The following is an 8,835-nucleotide window of genomic DNA, read 5'->3' on the forward strand; positions in this document are numbered from 1 at the left end:
TTGGATCTCACTCTTTAGACCAGGCTGGCCTGGAACTCACAGAGATCCGCCTGGCTCTGCCTTCTGAGTGCTGGGATTAAAGGCGTGTGCTACCACTGCCCGGCAAGGGGCACTTACTCTTTGCTGCCAAGAAGACTCCTCAGCGGCATGTCAGCCGGATGCTCAAGGCTGCTCTGGGTTCAGCACAGTGACAGCAGTGCCATTCCTGGACCGCAGTCTTTCACACATTGCCCCATATATTACCCCACCGCTCTGTGGCGTAACAAGCCTTGTCTCCGAGATGCCAACTGGTCCTTGAGCGGGTTAACTTGCTAGGAAGATGGATCAAGAAATTCCTCCTTCCTTGGGATCCCTTGCGCCACTTTACTCCACACTGCCACCTAGTGGGCACACCCACAGAACAGCTCCCCATCAACCCACGATGGCGAGAACAGAGAACGTGCAGGTTGGTGGGTCACCCGGGTTTTTGACGGCTTTTGAGGAGCCCCAGGGAAACTATATTATGAAAGGTGATATGTACTATCAGCTGACACCCCCAGGGAACATTCCACCACACCACAGAACTCATAAAAAGAATAAAATCAAGGTTAAGTCGATGGAATTTTACTGCTGAGCCTGTAAGACTGGGATCCAGTTCTCAGTCTCCTGGAGGCAGGAGTCCCACTATTCATTGTCACAAACAATAGGACTTTAGAAGTTGAATTAGTGATGCTCTCTATTCTTTCAATTTCCTTTAAAGTGTTTTATATCACAATTAACTGTTGGTAAATAGTTCTATGAATTTGATCACACCAAGAGATGTAATTACCACCACAACCACGATATAGAATAGTTTCATCACCCTCCCACACGTCCCACCACACCTTCAAAGCCACACCTTACCCCACCTACACCAGTGCAACCGCCAACCCGTTTCTCATCGCTGTGATTTTGCATCCATCCAACGCACCAAACCCATTTACTCTCACACAACTTTCCAAAGGAACATTCCAATATAGAGTTGGCTCAGAGCACACAAATCTTATCTGCATCCCATCAAAATCCCAATGTTATCACATAGTCTAAATGAGGAGTGCAAAGAAATCAGGGCACAACGTTTCTCCTGGGGCCCTGTGAGATTAAATGAACGAGTTACGTGTTCCCAGGACATGGCCGAGGTGTGTCTATGGGGCTTTAATTACAGACATTCTAGTTCAAATCGGGGAAAGGTCATAGAACAGAAGGTTAAAAAGGAGTCTCCAGACCAGAGTAGCTTGTAAATCTGGAGGCACAGCTCAGGTTCCCAGACCCCAAGACAATCTCCCATTCTCAGCCCTGACTTCTATGCATTTGTCAAGACCCTGCACCTTCTGGGCCTGCCCTGTGAGCCTGCTTCAGGGAATCCAGCTTGCATATGCAGCTGGCTAGGCGTATTAGTTACCTTTCTCCTGGCTGTGACCTGATAAAAGGAATTTAAGAGCTGGGTGTGGTGGGTGTGAGCCTGTAATCTCAGTACTTGGGAGGTGAGACAGGAAAACCAGAAGTTCAGCTCCAGGTCTGGCCTGGATGTTATGGGTTCAAGGGCAACTTGGGCTACTTGAAACCCTGTCTCTATAAAAACAACTAAACAAAAGCCAGCTTATGGAGGAAGGCATTACCTAGGCCAACAGATTGAGGGAGTACGGTCAGTCACGGTGGGCAGCTCGTGGTGGTGGGGGACATGAGGCTGTGTGCTCACGTCTGGGCAGGTTGAGAAGCAGAGAAACAGGGCTATACACTCCAAGGCCCACTCCCAGTGAGCCTTTTCCTCCAGCGAGGTTCAGCCCCCTCGAGTCTCCACATTCTCCCAAACAGTACCGACAGCTGGGGACCAACATGAGCTGGGGGCATTTCACAGTCAAACCGCCACAGACAGTAAAGGTTTTCGTCTTTACTTAGAGGCAGGGTTGATCTTGAACTTCTGGGCTCAGGTGATCGTCCCGCCTGAGCTACCGAGTGGCGGGAACTACAGGGGCTGAATAACTTACCGGGCAGCTTCCCCACAGTTAACCTGTGAGGGTTTGACGGCTGACTTTCAATCATGTTACCTCTTTCGGCCCAAACAGGCAGTGTTTCTGCTGATAAAAATTATTAAGAAGTGTGGGTGTTTGGTTGGAATCTCCAGCCCACTCCTGCTTGATCCGGAAAGCCCAGTCCCACATTCTTGGTGGCCACTGCACTTCCTCCCCTGAAGTGGCCAGCCTTCCATGTCCCTGCCTGAAGTGCTCAGCTTTTGACCATTCTTGGGCACAAACCCAGCTTGTGGCAGACACATCATCACCCCTCGCCTACAACCTATATAATCTCTCTGCTTTAGTTCAGGCCTGTGGCTTCTCCAGCCTCCATCTCTGGGACTGGAGAACCTGCCTGGGAGTTGCTTTGCTCAAATAAACCTGTTCTTACACTTTTTCAATTCGGCTTGATCTGGCTGACTGTGTGGGCAGAGAAACCTATTACTGGGGGTTGGGGTGGGCAGAAACCTGTTAGTGCAGAGCGGATGAAGCCCTGAGTGGATGTACATCATCTGACATGGGTTAAGGACCGAGGTCTTGGACCCATGGGAATGCTAGTTTTACCCTATGCTGTTTGTCTCAGCTTTTGTTTAGTTGTTTGAACAGCAAAGCCTTCCTCTAGTCTGAGTGTGAATGATGGACGTCTAAAGCCTGTGACTGCTGCCTACAGACACCTCCTACTGAGACAAGCTAATGTTATGCCCAGATTGGGACCCCAAAGACTTCACCACAGACCTTAGGTACAGAATGCAATAGCATGGTTTATTTCTGTTTGTTTACAAGCCGCTGGCAGGGAAGCTCGATCCAAAGCACTCACTCGTAGTTGTGAGGCCAGGAGGAACTTGCTTTTTCTTTGTGTGGCTAGCTTTTTAAAGGCAAAATCCACAAGCTCTTCAGGGGGGTTGGGGGAGTTTTGCACAGGTGCAACTCGGATTGGTTTATTTTTATCTCTGTCCTCTTTTAATTGGGTGAGGGTATGTAACCTTTGAATTTACTGGTTGGTGGTTACAATTTATTACTTTGGGGGCAGTCCAGCACAAGTCCCAGGCTTTGTCCTTGAGCTACCATGGGGGCTGGCTGGCCAAGCACGTACTGCACATAACTCTAAGTTGGTGAGGGGCCTCAGAAAGTAAACATCTGGCTGAACTTTGAGCAGTCAGAGTACGTGCAGAAAGGGAGCTACTGCAAGGACTATGTCTTTTGTTCATGGCCCTCCCAGAAACTGCTTGCTCAAGTCTCAGGAAACTGAAATTGAGGCCTGATCTCTGAGAGAAGACTGAGCAGCCTGTTATGGCATCTGCTTGGTCCTTTCACTAACTCCTCCCTCTGTGTAGCTGAGGTTCCAGGTTGTTGCTTTGTAGCTGGCACCCTCCATCAGGGCAGCCCACCAGACCCCAGGTTTTCTATACGAACGTCTGTGTGTCGGTCTTGTCTTTGTTCCCTCAACAGCCCAGTCAGGTTTCTGGGACGCAAGCTGTACTGGATTGTGGACTTTGATTAACTTTATCTCTGGTCCAATTAACTGAGACCAGAAGGACAAAATCATATAAATACACTCACCCAGGATGAGCACATTTTGAATAGAAAAAGCGAATCTTCCAAGAGAGGGGGTAAGTGAAGTAGGTTCTAACACTGTCTTTTTTTTTTTCCTTTCTTTTTTTGATTTTTTGAGACAGGGTTTCTCTGTGTAGCTTTGTACCTTTCCTGGTCTCACTCTGTAACCCAGGCTGGCCTCAAACTCACAAAGATCCACCTGCCTCTGCCTCCCGAGTGCTGGGATTAAAGGCGTGCACCACCACCTGGCTCTCTAACAGTCATTTCTTAAAAGTTATGTTTTCTCTTAAAATTCTTTGTCTCAGATTATAAAGTTTACACATGTATTTCTTTTATTGTTGTTGTCTCTCTATGTAGCTCAAGCCGGCTTTCAACTCACTATATAGCCCAGGCAAGCCTTTGCCCTGGAGATGTTTCAACTGCCTATGTGCTGGGATTACAGGTGTGTACTGCATGCTTAGCATAAATATGTGATTATAGGGCCAGTTAGATGTCTCAGCAAGTAACAGCGCTTGCTAAATAATCCTGATGACCTGGTTCAGTCCCTGGGATCCACAGTAAGAGGAAAGAAGCATCCTTTGACCTCCACATATGTGCTTGGCACTCACATAGAGGAAAAACAAACTTATTACTAATTCGAAACTCATAATTTTTAAAAATTATGTTTAAAATTGGAACATTACACATAAAACTAAAAGTTCCTTCTGCAGCTAATTAAGCTGACCAGGTTGTTCTTCCATGGGGGGCCTGGTGGGCAAAAGCCATAAACAGCAGCTTCTTTTGTATGTATACAGCCTGTTGCATGTATGAGTTACCATCAGAGACTTGGGCCAGTCTGTTTCTGATGGATCTTCATGATCTCAAGGATTCCCCCAAACTTAGACAGGTGTGCAGGGTGATTTTAGGAAGCCTTGGAGCCCTAACTAATTATATCATCGTGTCCACCTGCTCCAAGTTGCAGACTAGGGTGTGACTGAAGTCCTGTCTAGAACCAAGTTTAAGTTCCCTGGCCACTAGAAAAGCCGTATCTCAGACAAGCAGGTTTCGCCAAATTTAAAGCAGATGAATTAGAAGACATGTGTGGTGGTTTGAATAAGAATGGCCCCTAGCCAGGCAGTGGTGGCACACACCTTTAATCCTAGCACTCGGGAGGCAGAGATCCTTCTGGATCTCTGTGAGTTCAAAGCTACCCTGGACTACACGATACTGATTCAGTCTAGGAGAGAAACAGAGCCAGGCAGTGGTGGCACACACCTTTAATCCCAGCACTTGAGATCTCATGCCTTTGCTGCCAGTATTTGGGAAGCACATACACCATTAATCCCAGCACTAGGAAGGAAGAGAAATGGCTGGGCAGAGAAAGGCATGTAAGGCCTGAGGAGACAGGAACTAGGCACCTTTTTGTTGAGGACTCAGAGGCTTTCAGTCACAGGATTCATGGAGATAGGATCTCGCCTTCCATTGGGCCTGAGGGTCCAGTAGTGGTGAGAAGTTTCTCTAGTGGCTTGTTCCTTTGTCTGTCTGATCTTTCAGCATTTACCTGTTAGATTTCAAACAACAGTGGAAGGAGAGGCCGACCCAAAAGTTGTCCTCTGACCACGATGTCTGTGCCTTCACATGCACGCTCTATACACACACATTTAAAAAATAATAATTTCATGTGTGTGTGTGTGTGTGTGTGTGTGTGTGTGTGTGTGTGTTCCCAAAGGAAAAAGAATACACATCCAAATGTTTACTCTCCATTTTAGGAAAGGTCATTGAGGCCTTTGATCAAGGTTAACTGGAGCCTTGTATGCTGATGGCAAAAATCTGGCCCAAAGTGGCTTTAGGCAAACAGGGAATGGACTGGTTCAGAAAATAGGTTCGGGCTGGAGAGATGGCTCAGCAGTTAAGAGCACTGGCTGCCCTTCCAGAGATCCTGAGTTCAATTCCCAGCAACCACAGGGTGGCTCACAGCCATTGGTAATGGGATCTGGCGCCCTCTTCTGGCCTGCAGGTATACATGCAGACAGAACACAATGCATAATAAATAAATAAATAAATAAATAAATAAATAAATAAATAAATAAATAAATAAATAAATAAATAAATAAATAAAGGAAGAAAGGAAAAAAGGAAGAAAGGAAGAAAGGAAGAAAGAAAATAGGTTCAAGGTGCAGAACAGGTAGGAAGGCGCATGCACACATGTCCCACGGCACACGTGTGGGTCAGCAGTCAGTAACATCTACCCAGAGCCACAAAGCAGACTGCACAGGCCCAGGCTGTCACCTGCTGTCACTATGCAATCGTCCAGAAGGAGACCAGGACAAACACTTGTCAGAGAGAAGGTTTTCATATTACCTAGTATCACTCAGAACAGTTTTTCAGTTCACTAAATTGCACATTACACAGTTTCTAGTTAGCAATTCAAATCCACATCCCCAGCTCTACCCAGGGGTCATTCCCGTGGAGCCAGGGTATAGAACCCAGGAAGAGATGGCAAAGGGTTAACATTTTGGTGTACAATGTTATTTTCAAAGACATCACCATCTGCCAAAACAAAGACCTGATTCATCAAAGTCCACATAGTCTGGGGAAGTCCCTGAAGGTACTCACTTCGATTTTGGGCTTCTGTAGTTCTGCCTCACCCAACTTGCTGTCCTAAGTGTGTCGACCAGGATGTAGTTTTGGTGTTTAAAAACCCACCCTGAGAAAGGTTCTGCACTTGGGTCCTGAACATCCAGTGTAGTCGCCAGCCCGCTAATAAAGATTTTGTTTTGGCTCGAACCTGTGTCTGAGTGGTCTTCTCTGGTGGATACCCCACAACACTACCAGACAGCAGAATTAACACAATTCACACACACACACACACACACACACACACACACACACACACACTGGAAACGTCTGTCATGTGACCCAGTCTCTTCTCTATACAACTGCCAAGTGTTCAGCAGGTATTTGACACTATGGATTCAAACAGATCTTCGCATTTATTGGTTTGGTACATACCTGAAAATCAAGCCACTTCTCGAAAATTTGGAATTTCATCATATGAAGAGGTATAAATTTCCCAGTCTTCATTAATTTTCAATTTTATTTCTAAAGTAGCTAGCTATTCTTCCTTTTGAAGGCTAAGTGACCCGGATGTCACAGTCCCGACTCCACCTCCCAAGTGCTGGTCTCTTGACACTTTTCCTTCCCACTTATTTTTAAATGACGTTTGGGATTAATCTTAGAGTTCACACACTCATGAGGAACCAATGCTTTGCCCCAGGGTCACATCGCCGGCCCGTTGTTGTCTTTGTTTACTTTTTAAAGTTGGGATTTATCTTACATTCCATAAAATCCACCCTTTCGGGGATGCAGTTTATGGCTTCAGCACATCTGAGTGGCTATGAAATTGTCACTTCTGTCTAGTTTCAGAAACATTCTATCTGCCCTTAAAAGGATCCTCCCTTAAAGGGACTCTGTAGCTATGAGCCTTTTGGACTGTTCCCCACAGCCAGGCTCAAAGGACTTTCTACTCACAGCCAGGCAAAAGGATGCCAGATCTTTCAGGATCAAGAAGAACAGGGGTAAGGTGACATTCCAGGTTCACCGCAGTGGGTAAGGTGTACACGGGCGGGCAGATGAGGAGAAGGCAGAGAAGCTGAAGCAGGTTCCTTCTCCTGCTGGCTTGACAGTGAAGGAGCGGAAGTGATCCAGACACTCTCCTTCTGGCTGGAGAAGGTATTGAAACCCTGAAAAACAACAAAGAGGAATGAAAAGGACTCTGTGCCTATCAGCAGCCATTCCCATCAGCTCTGGGCAACAACGAACCTAGAATCTAGTCTCTGTTACTGTGCATTGACATAGTATGTGTATTTCATATAATTGGAATCACACTGTCACAGACCGGCAGCTGGGACTCTTTGTTTTGTCTGGACAGGAACCTTGGAACCGCATGGACCAAGTGCACCTAGGGCTGACAGCCCTGAGTTAGACTCACAAGTTGGACTTTCAAACCCAGAATTAGAGGCCTGTGTCTCCAGGCTTTCAAAGCCACCCAAGGCAGAAGTTTACCGCTCTTGGCTTTTAGTAACAGTATCAGGTGGCTGGGGTTACAGTTCCTAAGCTTTGGGTGTTGGGACCCTTGTCTGCATAACTCTTGTCCGCTACCTCTGACACTTCTGGGGCTCTCAATATTTGCACTTTGAGCTCCTATCTTTCGCTATTCACAATATTTCTCCTTCTTAATGCTCACTCAATCATCTTTTGTAGTCTTACCTTCTTTCAGTTTTAATTTTTTTTTTTTTTTAAGGACAGTGTTTCACTATGGCTCCTTGTACTGTCTATCCTTGGTTATCTCTTGGCTTCTTTTTTTTTTTTTTTTTTTTTGGTTTTTTTTTTTTTTTTTTTTTTTTTGGTTTTTCAAGACAGGGTTTCTCTGTGTAGCTTTGCGCTTTTCCTGGAACTCACTCTGTAGCCTAGGCTGGCCTCGAACTCACAGAGGTCCACCTGGCTCTTCCTCCTAGTGCTGGGATCAAAGACGTGTGCCACCACTGCCCGGCTGATCTCTGGGATTCTTGGTGGCCATCTAGAGTTATAGTTACTTTTTTGGGGAGGTGGGGGGGGGGGAATGGGGCAAGATCTTATATGGCCCAGGCTGGCCTTGAACTGGCTATATAGCCAAAGATGACCTTGAACTCCTGACTCTCCCACCTGCCCATTTCCAGCGCTTGGTGGGCTAGCTGGTGTTACAGTTCTGAGACGTCTAGACTAGTCTAGTCTAGTCTTGGTAACTCAGCTGCTTCTTATTGTCGATATTATTATCCTTACCAGAAGTGGAAGCCAGAGCCCTGTCTGTCCTTTGTGTCCCGCCTGCTCAACTCATGATAAAAATCATTAAGAGACCATCTGGGAGACTCCTGAGCCTAACGCTGCCGCACTGGGGCGGAGGTAGAACACAGGGGAGGGGCCTCCTAGGCTAACCTGGAAACAGCGGAAAACAGCCCCCGAGGAGAGAGGGACATTGCATGCTTGTCTGTGGAGTCTCATCCCACCAACCACAGCCCTGCATGAGCACAGCTGTCTTCTCCACCAATCACAGGCTTTGCATACGTACTAGTCACAGGTCAAGTTCACCAGTGAACCCCAAACCTGGCATCGTACCAGTCACAGGCTTCCCCCCCCCCCCGCCCCTGAATCACAGGGGAAGTGCGCCACCTTCTGTCATAAGTGAGAATAGCTGCAGCTGTACGGGAGTGGGGGGCATTTAAAATACTTTAAT

General features: G+C 46.8%; 1 non-coding gene across 1 annotated transcript; it reads left to right on the forward strand.

The window, feature by feature from the left end:
- The first annotated feature begins 4,288 nt into the window (after positions 1-4,288).
- LOC131895418 (small nucleolar RNA SNORA70) lies at positions 4,289-4,420 on the forward strand. The gene has a single exon (XR_009375173.1). It is a non-coding gene; the product is annotated as a small nucleolar RNA SNORA70 (small nucleolar RNA).
- The last annotated feature ends 4,415 nt before the right edge of the window (positions 4,421-8,835 follow it).

This window comes from Peromyscus eremicus, chromosome 18, assembly GCF_949786415.1.
Source record: "Peromyscus eremicus chromosome 18, PerEre_H2_v1, whole genome shotgun sequence".
In the NCBI taxonomy this organism is placed as follows: Eukaryota; Metazoa; Chordata; class Mammalia; order Rodentia; family Cricetidae; genus Peromyscus; species Peromyscus eremicus.